Below are 16,866 nucleotides of genomic sequence, written 5' to 3'. Positions count from 1 at the left end.
ACAATAATCATGTCTTTGCGGGTGAGTGTGGAAAGTCTATAGGTACTGTATACCAATACGGATCTAATGTAAATTATACTTGGACCACATTACACACGTGTAGCACAAGTGATAAACAATTTTAGTATAACATTAAGAGTTGAATCACAACCAATACCTGAATTCAGAAACAATGTAAAACGTTATTATCATATTTAACTAATCAGGACTGGTTCTAGAGAGCGCAAGGCCAGGTTGAAGTAAGCATGGTATGTTATATTATATATATTATAATCCTTTACCAGATAAACCTATTAATTAACTATCTTCATGAGAAGTACTCTGAAATAGGGCCGGATTTACAGTAAGGCTGACGAGGCCAGGGCCTCCAAATTAATAGAGACGCCGGAACTTTTCAAACATTCGAATCGCTTCGTGAATGTTCTTAGTATACCTATAACTAATTTTCTATATTCAAATTCACTTTGTACAATTGCAATAGAGTCTAAAGTATAAAAATATCTGATGAAATAATAACTCATTTATTAAAGAAAAAAGCAATAAAAGTAAGTAATATTTTACCACAGTAGAATGAACATTTCAAATTTGTCTGGATCCATCCAAGCTGTACTCGATTGGTTCAACTGCGCTAAGATTGGACCTATATATAATTACCAATTTGAAAGATTCCGTTAACTGGCACACTCACCCTTTTTATCAAATTTTTTAATGAGTAATCATTAATCATGTAAAAAAAATCATAATAGTATATCCATTTCATTAATCATTGACAGATTGTAAAGTGAATAATGTCATCATTTAATTTCTTGTAAATATAGCAAATTGTTATATTTTAGATTTTTTAACTATGTTATAAAAAAAACCTTTGCGGGAAGTAGTGATTGAATTTAGGAATGTAGAGAAAATGTAATAATACTATTAGGACAAAGGATATTGACAGATTTAAAAGCTGATCTTAGAACTGACAGAGCGAAACGAATTTATAAAGTGATAATAATTTTGACACATTACGTATTTAGGAAGGTTTCTTTTGTTATAAGCGATGTTGTAACATGTAACAAAGATGAGTGTCGAAATTTGTAGGTTTTTCTTAATAATCACATTATAATAGAGATAAGATAATTTAATATTGGCCGCCATTGAACATGATTGTATTCAAAGTTATAAGTTCTACAAACTGTATAACATTTGTATTATGTACTCGTATACATTCTGAGGAAGAAGAAATTTTGTTGGTTGATTTTACTGATTTATAATATGGATAAAAAAAATATATTGATTATTGTGATATTATAAGACAGTGTTGTCATTTTGCTGAATAATTATGTATTTTATTAATATTTAAGTATGTAATTACCTGCCATTTTACTTGCACAAAATTTTGTACAATTATTCAATTATTACATTAATTTACAACATGGAATATCTCAATATGCTCAACAATATAACATAATATAAAAACTTTCAATAAGACAAAAATGAATGAACAATATTATGAAGGACATATTATTAATCCATGTGCTCCATTATTGGTTTTGGAAATGTATCTTTTACTGGATGATTGATTACCTAAAACTACAAACATGTTCTATTTCTTCAAATCGTGACACTGTTGTTTGTCTCGATCTGTCATTTGAAGCGAAATTGCATGTGTTTTTTACACAAATTTGTAATCTATGAAAAATCAACAGATTTTTTACAGTGGTCTTTTGGCTCATCCCTGTATCGCCAGCACAAAAATAATTGTGATTAGCAAACAATTCACAGAGAATGATGGACACACAAGTAGTTCACAAGCTACTGCTAGTGAAAACTTAAACCAAATTGTTATCAACAAGTTTATACCTACTTATCTTTTAGATAAAGAACGAAGCACAATAGAGTTGGCTCAAGTTCACAAAACAAAATCAGTTTGTATGTGTCTATCACGCCTTCTGGAATGCCTATAAACAAACAATCATGAAGTTTAACTACCTATTGAGATTCCCAGTGTGAGTCTGGGTGAGTGAGTCTACATCTGTAAAAAAAATGATAGAGTTTTTAATAAAATTACTGAATATCATCGGTTAATTCGAGCAAACATTGTTGACATTTAACCAAGCAGTTGGACAAAATTTTGTCAAAAACAGTTAATGATGCATAATGCACACTGGTGACTATGGTGAAGTGTCAATGCTACATGTAAAATTCACACAATAAACATATTTGCGTAAAAAGACTCGCCATCCATAAGTTAGATGTTCCAGCCAGTAATTTTCAAACTACATATCTATAAAACTTTTTAAATTTAATAAATACAACAAATTATACCAAACTAATCTGTCATTTGCGAAGAAAACAAATCTTTTATATCATAAGCAGTAAAGCCTCGTTAATAAAAACACGGTTAATTCAAAATCCGCGAATCAAAATATGTATATTCTTAAAATTTATTTACTTGCAGCGATTTCCACTAATTTGCTAAATGAATCATAATAGGTAGTCACCATTGATAATTAATTTGAAAGAAATTTTATCGGAAACTAAAAATAAAAAAGGTTTTACTGTTTTTGCACATTTTGTATTTCATAATTCGATTTTTTTTTTTTCGATTTTCTGTCTCGTCAATTTCGAATTAACTGGGTTTTACTGTAAGTATTACATTTATGAAGTAGTTAGACTAGATATTATATCACTACTCCAATACTTTCAAAACTGACTATAAAATCGTTTACACGTGTATGGATTTACTGCTGACAGTATGTATTATCGCGGCCATAACAAGAAAATGCACATATAAACATGTATTATCATACAAATTGCAATATTGCATGCATGAATCAAAAAAATTTGGAAGCTTCTGAATTTTCACGCAATATGTTCGATATCTGCGCCTGCGCAGTAGAATGATAGTGGCGAGCCTACCGCTAAAAAAACGAACTTCCCTGGGCAGACTCATTTTGAGGCTAACCGATTTTCACGACCTGTCAAATAGTACTATAAAATGACAACATCGCGTCTCGCTTACTGTTGAAGAATGAAATTGGTGAGACAGTCAACACTTTTACGTGTAAACAGTTATTTTCGTGATAGTTTAAAATACACACTATTGGTGCCAGTAAATAGATGAATTAATTTGATATTTTGTTGCTATTTTCAATTGAAATATTCTTTGAACAAAACGTGATTTTTTTTAAAATTTAAATAAGAGGCATTTGTTTATTGAGGTGTGATCATGTTTTTGGTAGAAAAATAATGCATAATGTATGATTCGGAAGATATAATATATTATTGTTTTAATCGTGAACTCATCCATTATTAATACTTAAGTCATTTATTGCATTCCTGGAAAAATCCATGAATTCCAATTATTGAACATAGAATACAGTAGCGTAGATTTAATCAATTATTATTGTACGCTGAAATGCCGCCCCTCGGTATCACAAATATATGAGTAGATGACATTAAATGCTGTATTATATTTAACCAAAAAACGAAAAATGGGTCCATTCGTAGTGTATATATATATATATAAAAAAAATATTATATATATTATCAAACATTAGTTATATAAACTACTAATTATTTACTCTTCTCACTGTTCCTAACCATTTATAAAGATCTACATACATTGCAGCTTTCTACTTACGATATCTCTCAAAGGTTATGGCTAAATGATCATCAACCCTTATACCATTACCAACTTGTTTTATTTATAAGAAATGAACACTGCCAAATGAGGGTACAAGGAGGGATTCTTTTTTGACGTTTTGTCATAATCATTAATCCAGCTTACTACAATTATTACTATTCACTGTTTTAGATTTTTTAAATAAAATTACTATATAGTTTTACCATATAAAAATGCCTATTTTTGCCATACTGCTGTTAACCCTTTAAATGTCAGGAGGAATTAGAATGGTGGTACCTGGCGGGCCACAAATTTCTATTAAATTCCTCCTGACATTTAAAGGGTTAACAGTAATGTAGTGTGTAGAACTGAAATGATAATCCGATTTTGATAAAAGCACATAAATATATTGTTACCATGCTCTGAGTCCAAACAGATATTGACAAACAACACGTGACTTTGCTAAACCTGGTGTTCGAACTCAAGACCCACGACTTCATTAACGGACATGTTACCACTTGTCCATTGCATACACCGATTCTTCAGCCATGTCCACCACTTAGCTGAAGCATAAAGGTGCATCCAAGAATCCAGGTGATGCGAGCCTCCTGTAGCTCCGCTTGTATATACACTTTGTAGATAGTAGTTAGTAGCCTTCCAGTACGCCGGAATCCGGTTTGCTAGAAGAACAGGCAAGCCAGGTTGAAATTCTCGAGCCTGGATTCTGGATGGTTTGAAAAACCGATAGACTAGATTAAAATTCTGTTGAGGTATCCATAAGCTGTGACCGAGTCAGGTCCGACATCACGTTTCCAATTTCAAAGTGACTAGAGGTTGCATGGTTCGCCTTCATATCTTCATGTTACTTTCAAATTTATACCACCACCCGCTCGGTATTTTCTGCATGCATCTGTTCTTGAAGCTCAATATACTTACGGTTGTTTTAAGCCTTCGTAAGCGGCCATGATACGCTACTGCAAAGCAATACCGTAAGAATTCAAGCGTCAAATAGGCGACAAGAGGACAGAGTCCTGGACAACCGCATCAAGTTGAGTGTTGCTCCAGCTATTCCCATTCGGATAACGAGCTCTCTCTGCAAAATGCCATCTCCTTTGATTGTGTACCCCCAAGTATTTGAGGCTGTCGACTCTTTCGATGTTTTTCCCGTCACTAATCAGAGGGAAATCTGGATCAGGACAGGTGCTATTACACAAAATGTTAGTTTTCTTTGCATTCATTTTCAAACCGACGCGTGATTAGTTGTCATGCAACCTGAATGCCCTCGATTGAGTTGTCGAATAGGACAGCATCATAATATGATTATATCATAATATTGTAATAATTATTATACCAATAATATATTCAACTTCTTTTGGCAGTATGGTAAAAATAGTAATTTTATTAATCAGATTAAAATTAATCTATCCATTAGCTGTTGTAAAATCTTAAATATATACAAAAACTCATAATATAATAAATATTAAAATACCTATATCAAAATAGTTTTCAGCGACCCATGCCATTTTTAAAACAATAAATGTGACCAGTGTACAATATATTATCTACATACTACAAATTTAATATCATTACCTATCTATAGCCAGTAACTTTCATAAGTGTATATAAAAAAAATCGCTGTTGTAAATCACATTAAGTACCTATGCTTTTGTTAAATTTCATTAAGTACCAATATGAAAAATTTATTATAATAATAATATGTTAATGTTTTAATGGATTATTGTAACCCAATAGTTTAAAATTATTATCCTATACAATTAAATATTCAGCTTAAAGTGCCAGATATAGTTACACATGGATGTATGAAGAGAAAATATTTAATATATTTATATACCGAAAGTGTTGCCTCTATAACTTTTTTTATAATTGAACATTTACCGAAAAATGATTTCCATTTATCAGATATTATATACATATTTTTTTTTATAACACTACAATAAGCCAAGAGGCCCAATGACAGCAGTGTGTTTGATATAAGTGAAACAACCACAAACGCCTGGGCTTTGAAAAAATCACTTAAATAATATATTATGAGCTCACCGGGTCGAACCCGGAGCCCCCGGATAAAAGGCCAATACCTTACCCACTGGACTACGATGGCGAGCAGATTTAGTCAAGCCAACTACTCTTACAATATTTACACCAATGCCTCTTTATATAAAAACAATTTTTTTATTGGTGAATTTTGAACAGTGGTTTTCTAAGCAATCATAAAAAATAAAATATATAAAAGGTCATAGTAATGTATGAATTAACTATAAAGTTAATTGAATTTCAAGCAGGGTTGTAAAAAAAATCTTTTTGAAATTCTTAAAAAGTTATTACTAGATCACGCCCAACACAAAATTAATGAAAACTGGCTTACCCGTTTCTTGAGTGTGGAAAAATATGGTATAAACTTTACAATGTTAAAGAATATGTTATTTTAAATAGTTATGTCGGTATTATAATTATATGCATTTTAGTTTGTCACGTTAATGTACTTTCAATATTTGGGGATAGTCGGTACTGTCGGGTTGTATTGCCTGACCGTCATAAAATACCCTGCATCAAAACCTCTGTCCATGGTGATGCCGTTTACATTTCTATCTTATTTATCTGTTTTGTGATCACGCCTATTGCATGGCTTTCTCTTGCTAGTGCCGCTCTGACGATATTAAACTTCATGCTAATATTACGGTATGTTTATAATAAATATTGATTACTTCATACATTCATGTAGCAACGCAAAAAATAATGTTAACCAAATAAATGATGCTTATGGTCAATGAAATCGAATAATTAAAGTTGATGATAAAAAGCAAGCTTATGATTGTAGTTATTTTCATTTAGTCCCTAGGTATTTGTCTTTTATTAATGATGTACCAACATATCAGGGAATTCCCTTTGATTGAGTTGTTAGAATGATATTGTGGCAAAGAATATCAAAAATTTTAATTTTGTGAAATGTGTGCAGCCTTAGAGATTATAAATGGAAGCAAAAAATAGGAAAAAATTTAATCATTTACATTCAACAATGTTGAAAAAGCTTTTCGTTTAAATTAACAGATGGCAATGACGCCATAGAGTTTTTCTCGGTATAAAATAATTATTATTATAATATCGTGGGTTGCTGCTAAATATTGGTAAGTCGATAATTTAAGTATTTAGAGTTGACAATGGATTATGTGTCTATATATCAATATGTGGGGTAGAAAAAAAAACAAGGTCATCCGATATATTATAGAGTCACACGTAAATTGTGCGTAAAACATTTCACCGTGGCACAGTTCGCCGTGAGCTTTCTTATCGGAAAGAGATGACCGTAATACTATACGGTCTCCAATTTTATTTGATTCAATATGAACATTAATTCCATTTTCACGGCTGATTTTGACAAAATTCATGAATTTATTCAAGAATGAAAACCATACCTAACCTAACCTAATCTAACCTAGCAAATAATCCAGTATATTGGCTATTTTCATAATTTGTTTGCTGCTGGCTTCCTGTAAAGTTTAAACTGACAAGAACCGTGTTTTATTTAGACATGAATTTTATGTCAGTACTATACGACCAAGAGAGGTTGGACGATCATTAATATATGGCCATATATTTCCGATACAACATTTCACGGTGAAGTGTGATACGGCGAACTGCATATGTACAAGTTTTCGGACACGATATTATAGATTATAGAACAAGCACATAAAGCACAAAGAAATCAGCATTATGCCTGATTTTAGAGGACATGTCAAACTTCAAATTGCTATGGCTCCATAATATGAATTCGAGACTTACCAACTTTTGGCAGTAACCCCACCCCGCAGGTATACTTAATGAATTTTGGTTTTAGTTATTTTAAAAAAACTTCATTATTTTTTACACGGAAGAGTGTTATAACCTTCAGAATCTTTGATTAATTGGAAGCACTTTATATTCTATAAGGCTGCACATTTAAGTATACTAAATTGAAAAAAATCAGCCAAAATACTTGAATAAACCTTTTGACACCAAAATTGAGTGATTTTTTTGTAGTTACTTAGCTAATACCCGTCCATATAAAATAATTGATATTACGTATTCATGTAGTAGCCATTATTGTATTCCGCAGTTACTAAAATAATCGCAATATTATATTTAATATGTTCATGATATTTATAATCCTAGTTGATTTGTTTTACAAACAGCCCATTTAGTTTTAGTTCCGCTGTGATCATTTCAAAGAATAATAATATTTAGCCAGTACATTTAATTATAAATCATCAATCAACTTGCTTATAAACTTTTAGGCAAACGTAAAAACATCAATATAGTAAAATACAAAAACCACCTTTACAATACAAAGTTTTTCTTTGTTAGTGGCATCTGTGAAAAATAAATAAAATGTTATAATTCGAAATTATTGTTATTCAATAAATTGTTTGTTTTTTTTCATTTTCTTTGAAATGATCATGTTAATAGAAGAGTTGTAGAATGTTGAGCAAGTTTTTCAATATTTTTGATCATAGGAGGGCATAAAATGACCAACATTATTTTAATGTTTCTGTGCCTTGAATAATCGATTGTAAATTTCGTTTGTTATGATTATCATTTTGACCTAGTGTTTCTCGTTGTATGAATCAATATAAATTTTAAGGTGTTGTAAATTGTATGGCGTTTCATTTCAATGATAGATAATGACATAAATAAAACAAATGTGCACAAATCTTGATACATGCTTATTATGTAAATACAGTGAAACCCCAATTATACATTTTTGACGTAATGAAACATAAGTAATATAGGGAAAATGTAAATGTATTGACAAATTTTAAAAATTAAATGTTTTTTATTAAATATCATAAAATTGGTTTGATGTACAAGTTTCTTCTTCTCCAGTACATGCACAAAAATAAACAAAAACACCCAACAACTAAACAAACCAAATATAAATATGATGTTAACAACATAAATGTCGATCCAAAACGGTGAATAACGGTTACATGTAAATTGTACATATTACATTCCACCGTAGCACAATTCACCATGAGCTTTCTTATCGGAAAGAGATGACCGTGTACTATACGGTCTCCAATTTTATTAGATTCAAAATGAACATTAATTCAATTTTCATAGCCGATTTTTGCAAAATTCATGAATTCACAAATGAAAATCTAACCTAATCTAACAAATAATCCAGTATATCGGCTATTTTCAAAATTTGTTTGCCGCTGGCTTCCTGTAAACTGACAAGAACCGTGTTTTATTTATACATTAATTTTATCTCAGTACTATACGACCCAAAGAGGTTGGACGGTCTTTAATACAATATGACCATATATTTCCGATACAACATTAAACGGTGAAGTATGATGCGGCGAACTGCATACGTACAAATTTCCAGACACGCGGAATGACACAATATCGTATTATCACCATAGCTAAAGTAATCAATTGTGTTGTGTATACTCGGCCTTGGCCTCGGCATACGCATCTGCACTGCAATTAATTATCACATTTAAATATCATGCTAATTATGTCTTATGGCCAACTAATGCAAACGGGCCAGTCGCATTGTCAGCACTAAATGAGTTAATATTCATTTCACTGATTGCCATTTATCGATTTGTTACGTAAGTTAAGTATTACGTATGTTAAGTAAATTCAATTTTTAATTTACTTTATGACGTAAATACTGAGAAATAAAAACATAAAACTGGGTATTAAATATACTAAAATGAAACTAGACGCAAAGGGGGGGGGGGGGGAAAACGTGAATTCCAGGCAGGTAAAATTGGGGTTCCACTGTACAATATAAAATTCAAGACTAAAATGTCTTCTACTAATGAATCTAAATTGAAATGGGATAATGAATGTTGTTTTTTCCTTGACAAACAAGTGTTTGAGTTGTCTCTAATTATTAATTTTGTAGTTTTATTTAAGTCTAAAGTACCTATGTAGGTACTTACAGCTTTGCAATATAAAATGAATAGTAATTTTGCCTGTCATGTAGGTGTTTCGGTGTGATAGTCTCAACCGTTAAAAACTCACATAAGACGAGTAACTCTAAATCAAAACAAAAATAAATTTTAATAAACATATTTAATAAAATCGGCAAAGTTGTACCATTTATTATAATATATCTGAAACTTTATAGATTTGCCTGAATTCAGTATTAAATAAATAACAAAATCATCATGATTTTGAACTTGGTGATGGACCTACTCAATTTCAGTGATTTTTGTAGTCGGGGAATGTATTTAAACCAATAGATATTTTGTAACAATTCTGTTACTTAATTTTTTGATAGTAAACACACACAAGTAAATGTCTAAACCCTTAATTAATAACATATAACTTAATATATATACCTAATACTTACTACCAGTCGTCAATTTGTTACCCATTGTATCAATCTACTCACAAAGTTTATATGTAAATAATATCGTTATACCTCTACTCCAATACAAGTCTAAATGCTTTGAAATCTTTTCTCTGTGAAATTAAAAAAATATTATTATTCAAGAATAATGTATAATGTAATTTTAGATGATGTTTTCAATCTTCCAAATAACAGAATAAACTATTATTAGTTTTGAAGATTTCTTACAATAAATGAAGGGCTAGGATACCCTTTTTATGGTTATAATTCAATGCCATCTATGATAATCACCTCAAAGCTAAATACATTATTAACAAAAAAACTGATCGTTAATCGGGATGTTTCCGGACTACGGTATCTAACCATTTATTCAAAAGTATCTCGATAAATACCTTGAAAATCACAAATAATTATCGGTGGCAGGTGAAATGTCACATAATGCGCACAGGTGACCAAATATTATGCAGAGGATTATTATATATCAATCAATTTACATGATTTCTATCGAAACTGAAGTGGTAATTTCAGTTATACGATGATCGCATAGCATGTAGGTAGGTAGTATTTTATTTAAAGCATTCAGTTTGATTGTAATGGTTGCATTCAAATTGCATATTGTCTTGAGCAATTCATTTTTTGAAAAATACCCACTTCTCTTATCATATATAAATTTCCTTCATTCCAAATTATTTTTTGATACGCTTATAGTAAACACTAATATTATATAGGTATATTTTATCATGATTTCATATTCATATTTCACATATAGATAATTCACATTATCATATTATTATAATTTCATTGTCTAATAACAGAAAAACAATGACAACTGTTTTAATTACTAACCACAAGAGGTATCTATACACTTGTCCTAATTAATAAATTACTGTTAATTATTCAACTGATGCTTTTTTTTCGTTCCGTTCCGTTTTCAAATGTGAAACGCTCCTAAATTTCTCATTTCATTTTACGCTCCCACGGTGTATGGATCTATTAATTTAAGTATTTTCAAGTTTTTATAATTAAAATATGTCTATAACGATCAGAAGTGGTGTTAGAATTATTATTAGTAAACTTTTGGTGTATTGCGAAGAAGGAAAGAAGTCGCATCTAAAGGAGAACCCATACAATATTTAAACATACCTCTGTTATGCGTTGCCGCCATGACCCTGAGAAGTCTTCTACACGCGACTACAGTGACTTCCTGTTCTCGACGATTTGTTGTTGTCGGACAGTATATAAACATAGTATTATCATGCAGTTTTTTGTTTTCTTGTACTATCTCTCACTACACAAATTAATGTTTAAAATAATATATTCAAAAAGATTTCAGAGCATTTTTACTAGTACCCCATTATACTATACTCAATATTTTATTAGTGTTACTTATATTTTAATTATTTGTTATTGCATAAAGATTTTCATTGAAATGTAAAATTTATAAATTATTATAAAAATATTCGTAAATGGTTTCATGTATGTCCTTAGAAAATATTTTTCAGTGAAAATAATGTTTCCAATATAAGATCATATATTTAATGAATTAATTATTTACGTTGTGTAATTTTTGTAATTCCATAAATCTTCCAAATAAAAGTTAAAATTATTATGTGTACTGGTGTGTTTACTAAAAAATATGCCTATCTTCAGCCTCACCATTTTCCTGATTAGTTGGCAAACTACTATTAAGTGTCTGGTTTAGTTCAATGATTGCCAACCGAGGGTCTGCGGACACGAGGAATCTGTGAGTCTGTGTTAGGGTTCCACCTCAATTTCCAAAATATTGCAAACTTAATACAACCCTTGTTTGAAAAAACTACCCGGGGACATATTATCTACACTTGATTTACACTTGGCTAATATATTTTGGAAGCATGTTTAATCCTAAGATCATGTGGTCCTTCACAAGGTGAAAGTTGTACCAATAGATTTATTTTTATGTTTACGAGAATTGGATATTAACCACTTACTCAACCTCTAAGGTCCATACTCTGGATCCAAACACACGTTGAAAAACAACATGTGATTTTTATTCCAGACGCGGGATTCTAACCCTGGACCCACTACATTATAGGCTGACACGTTACCGCTCAGCCATTGTGTGTCATTAGGTGCCCCAAAAAACTTAATTTAGCATTTTTTTAACAATTATTTTGTCTGCAAAATCACTATAATTTTAAGATTTCCTGCTCTAATTAAACATTTAAAAAAGCAAAGTCAATAAATTAGACTCTTTGCTCTATTGATGTTTGAGGAAGTGAATTTATTAAATTTTGATCAATGGTATTGAATAAACCCATTTTGACCCAGAACATTGCCGACTCAAGTAGAAAGCCGATACATTCACAACGACTGGTCCTACTTTTTCCGCCCATCCCGTTGTTGCATGTGGATGACCTATCATTGTTCTATAGAGTGCTCATACTGACGCGTCTGTCGTGTTCACACAGGGAATGGTTTGATTTGGATAGATGAGTTACATGATAAATAATACACTAGCATTAACACACCTTCTACAAAAAATGTAATGCATAGATCAATGCTACATATTTTTTGGAAATCGATATTACTGTTTTTTATTTGTGTGAAGTGTTATTTTTGTGTGAAGGACTAGTCTGACTTTGACAGCTGATGAATAACAGTAATGTATATTATTTATAAATAATAACACTCTGATAGTTAATATATTTGATTAGCGAATATTATTTATAATTCTATTTGAAACGAGAAAGAGTGAATCATTATATCAAGCAATCTAGGATCTGATTTTGATAGTGACCGGACAAAACAGAACAGCCAGGGGAAAATGAAACATTAATTTTTGTGGAATCTATTTGTTAATTCAATTTTAAACGAAATACATATACTTATATATATTTTTACTTATAAATATTTAATATTCAAAAAAAAAACAATTTTTAAGTGAAATCATCAAGGTATAATATCGTCTCTGTTCTGGCAGAACACACTAACTGGAGAATACTAGTTTTGAGTAATTTAACTTTGAAGTTGTTAAAATGTTTTAAATGGTCTATCATGTGAGTTTATTAAGTAATCGTAAAAAGGATGACTTTAAAATAAAGACTGTTTATTTATTAAGAAGGTTTCCAGACGGTAAAGTTTGAAATAAGGAACATTTTGGTATAACTAACTCAATATGTCATTTTTTCGAATTAGTGTCTTCTGCCAGAACAGTGACGATATTATATACCTACTTGATATTTTTTTTACAATACTGTTATTTTGAAAATAATGCATTTTTTAATATTTATAGAGTATATAATATTGTATAACGTAATCACTGCATGTTGGACATTCGGCGTAAAAACCTCAATTTATCTGTTTGATTTTGATAATCATGCACGACTATTGCCACTCGATTACTAAGGGTCTCATACTTTTTCTTTATAACTTCAAGGCGTGCAGCTGCTAGATTTACCGTAGGTTTACACCATTTATTGTAAAACCATTTAAATGATTAAATTAGGGAAAATACAAGATATGGAACGGATTATAAAATGCATTTATTTTATGGCGCTTTGGAAATAATTTGTATCCGCAAACATGTATAATTGTTTGTCCATATTCAACGGATTAGGATTAAATTATTCACCCCTTTTTAATCCTGACATCCTAATGTTGCTAATAGATAGATTACAATACATATTCAAATAGCTAAAATTCCGTTTTTTATCTTTGCAGAATTATTAAACTGATTATTTCATTGTACCTAGTCACCCAATCATTTTGAACATATTATATTGATTAAGATGAGATATCCTAAGCTTGCCGGCAACACCGAGTTAAGTTTATTTGAGGCTTTCTAGCGATTAGTAATGCAGAAATTAGGTATATAATTTGATTTATTATGGCGTATTGAAAATCTGTGCTATTAAAAATCTTTCAACATAATAGAGATAGGACAACTTCAATATTAAATTTATATTTTTCCTGAAAGGTCATAGTATATTTATCGTTGTTCTGTTTTTTCACTGTTCTGTTTTGTCATGGAACCGATTTTGACATCTGAACAGTGGACCACTCGTTGCTTGTGCAAAAAGATATGCTCAGGCTATATTAATCTAAAGATGGCGCTGCCCAGACGCTCCGCACTTCGAGTCTAACGATAAACATCTTACCAGGTATATTATTAAGGGTTACACACATCCACAAGTGGTTATCAATTGGGCGTTGCTTAACGGTCAACTTATACTGGTGGATCTATAGAATGCCTAGAGGAGTAAAGGCAACCCGTTGAAAAGGCTGACAGTCAAATCATGCGAGATACGATCCATGAAGAAGAAGAACGGCTAATATGCTATTTACCCCCCCCCCCCCTCCCTTGTGTGCGCGCCTACCACTACTAACAGAAAAATAGTACCTACTAAGCATTAAATAATTACATAACATCAAAGCGTGTTATGTTTCAGAAGTGTTAAGGGGGGACATGCTCGTCGAAGGTCAAAATTGAGTTTTTATTGTATTTTCAAACCATGATCCTGGACACTCCTTAAACGTTGTAGATGATCTATTTATATAATTTTGAAGCCTTATTATCCTTTATAGTTATTTTAAACATTTGATGACTGCATGAAGTATTTTTGTTACATAAAATAGTATTCTTTTAAACCTCTCGCTCTAATGTTTTAGAATATAGTCATATTTCGGTACATAACTGTGCAGTGGTGTTAAGATTTTTTACATTTATTAATTTTTAAATGCATTTATAAAACCATTAGTATAATTAATTACGAGATAATTTTTGTAAAATATTCACGATAAAAAATTATTTTGACAATCTCTGTGATCCCAAATTTGACAAGAATTAGGCATTTTATTATTCAAAAAATCGGCAAGATTAACACATTTGAAGATGATTCTAAAGATACTTATTATAAGCTATGTCTTTGACCATTCAAGTGTGATAAAAATCTTATGAATAATGATTGCTTTATAATAATTATTGACCTAAGAATAAGGTAGTGTTTTTTTGAAATACGCCATTTCTTTTGTCATTCCCTAGTGGTTAAGCTACAACATACGGCCGTAGCCATAAAATGACAAACTATAATTAAAGTAGGGAGTAAAATTATGTTAACGCGCGTGTTTGAACATGTACCTAACCGAATTTTTTTTAATTTTTTTTTAAACGGTACATGTTCAAACACGCGCGTTAATATCATTTTACTCCCTACTTCAATTTTAGTTTGTCAATTTATGGCTACGGCCGTATGTTGTAGCTTAACCACTGGGGAATGACAAAAGAAATGGCGTATTTCAAAAAAACACTACCTTATTCTTAGGTCAATAATTATTATAAAGCAATCATTATTCATAAGATTTTTATCACACTTGAATGGTCAAAGACATAGCTTATAATAAATATCTTTAGAATCATCTTCAAATGTGTTAATCTTGCCGATTTTTTGAATAATAAAATGCCTAATTCTTGTCAAATTTGGGATCACAGAGATTATCAATATAATTTTTTATCGTGAATATTTTACAAAAATTATCTCGTAATAAATTATGCTAATGGTTTTATAAATGCATTTAAAAATTAATAAATGTAAAAAATCGTAACACCACTGCACAGTTATGTACCGAAATATGACTATATTCTAAAACATTAGAGCGAGAGGTTTAAAAGAATACTATTTTATGTAACAAAAATACTTCATGCAGTCATCAAATGTTTAAAATAACTATAAAGGATAATAAGGCTTCAAAATTATATAAATAGATCATCTACAACGTTTAAGGAGTGTCCAGGATCATGGTTTGAATATACAATAAAAACTCAATTTTGACCTTCGACGAGCATGTCCCCCCTTAATATAAATAAGTAGTTTTTAAAATGATAAAATAAATAAGAGTCTCCCACAAAAATGGTTCGGAAGCAAATTTAATAAGAGCTAGTTACTTATCCACCTCTGTCTTTTATTTCACTCTATTTCCTGTTAGTGTCGACGAAAATTTCTTTCAGTTCTGTTTTTGCGGTATATTGCATAGGTCCATAGGAAGTACTAACTAGTTGAACAAGTATTTTCCGTGGGCAGTGGCGTACCTCGCAACTGAGGGGGCAATAACTGCATTCGCGGACAGATACACAAACTAATTCAAACAGCATTTACTGCCTACTAACATTCTGCGATTTTTAAAAAAATTAATAATCATTATAAAACAATAATTTTACATTGACCGTTTTCACCACAAATAGCTTTTAATTAAACGGGTCGTGTCTAGGGCCGCACCAAACCAAATGCAAGCCGAGTTATACAAAAGTATTTTTCTATTGGTCCACTAAACTAGAGCAGTAGGTACTTCCCAAATTCATAGACCGTAGGGTTTCTACAGGGGGGCACGGCATGATTCAATAGAACTACAAATATTTATTTTATATAACATGTACATACATAAATACAGTAATAATTAATGCCAAAAATAAAGCTTTTGATAACTAAAATATATTTTTTTTCGACGGTGGGGGGAAGGGGATTATATTTTTTTAAAGATCATAAACACAAAAAGATTTGGCGCCGCAGTCAATTTTCTTGCGATAAAACATTACTTTTTATTATAATCATAAAAAGGTTCGTTCCCTCATAATTTGGTCATTTTATGATGAATTAATTTTATGTTTATTCTTACACGTTCAACGAAACTCCACTTCTGTGCACCCTAACCCTAACCTATAACCGGGATGGCGAACCTATGGCACGCGTACCACTAGTGGCACGTGAATGTTTCATTTTGAAGAGAAAATAAATTACTACTTACTTTATATATTTTTAAAAAATGTTTTTTTTTATAAAAAATTATACAAACAAATAATTATATAAGTACTCTTTAAGTAAAATTAAAAAATAATGACGACATAGCCATGCGTATTTTC

This window comes from Rhyacophila brunnea, unplaced genomic scaffold (genome assembly GCF_057557595.1).
Source record: "Rhyacophila brunnea isolate RB1 unplaced genomic scaffold, BYU_Rbru_1.0 scaffold_12, whole genome shotgun sequence".
NCBI classification, from domain to species: domain Eukaryota; kingdom Metazoa; phylum Arthropoda; class Insecta; order Trichoptera; family Rhyacophilidae; genus Rhyacophila; species Rhyacophila brunnea.
This window is presented reverse-complemented; position numbering follows the sequence as displayed.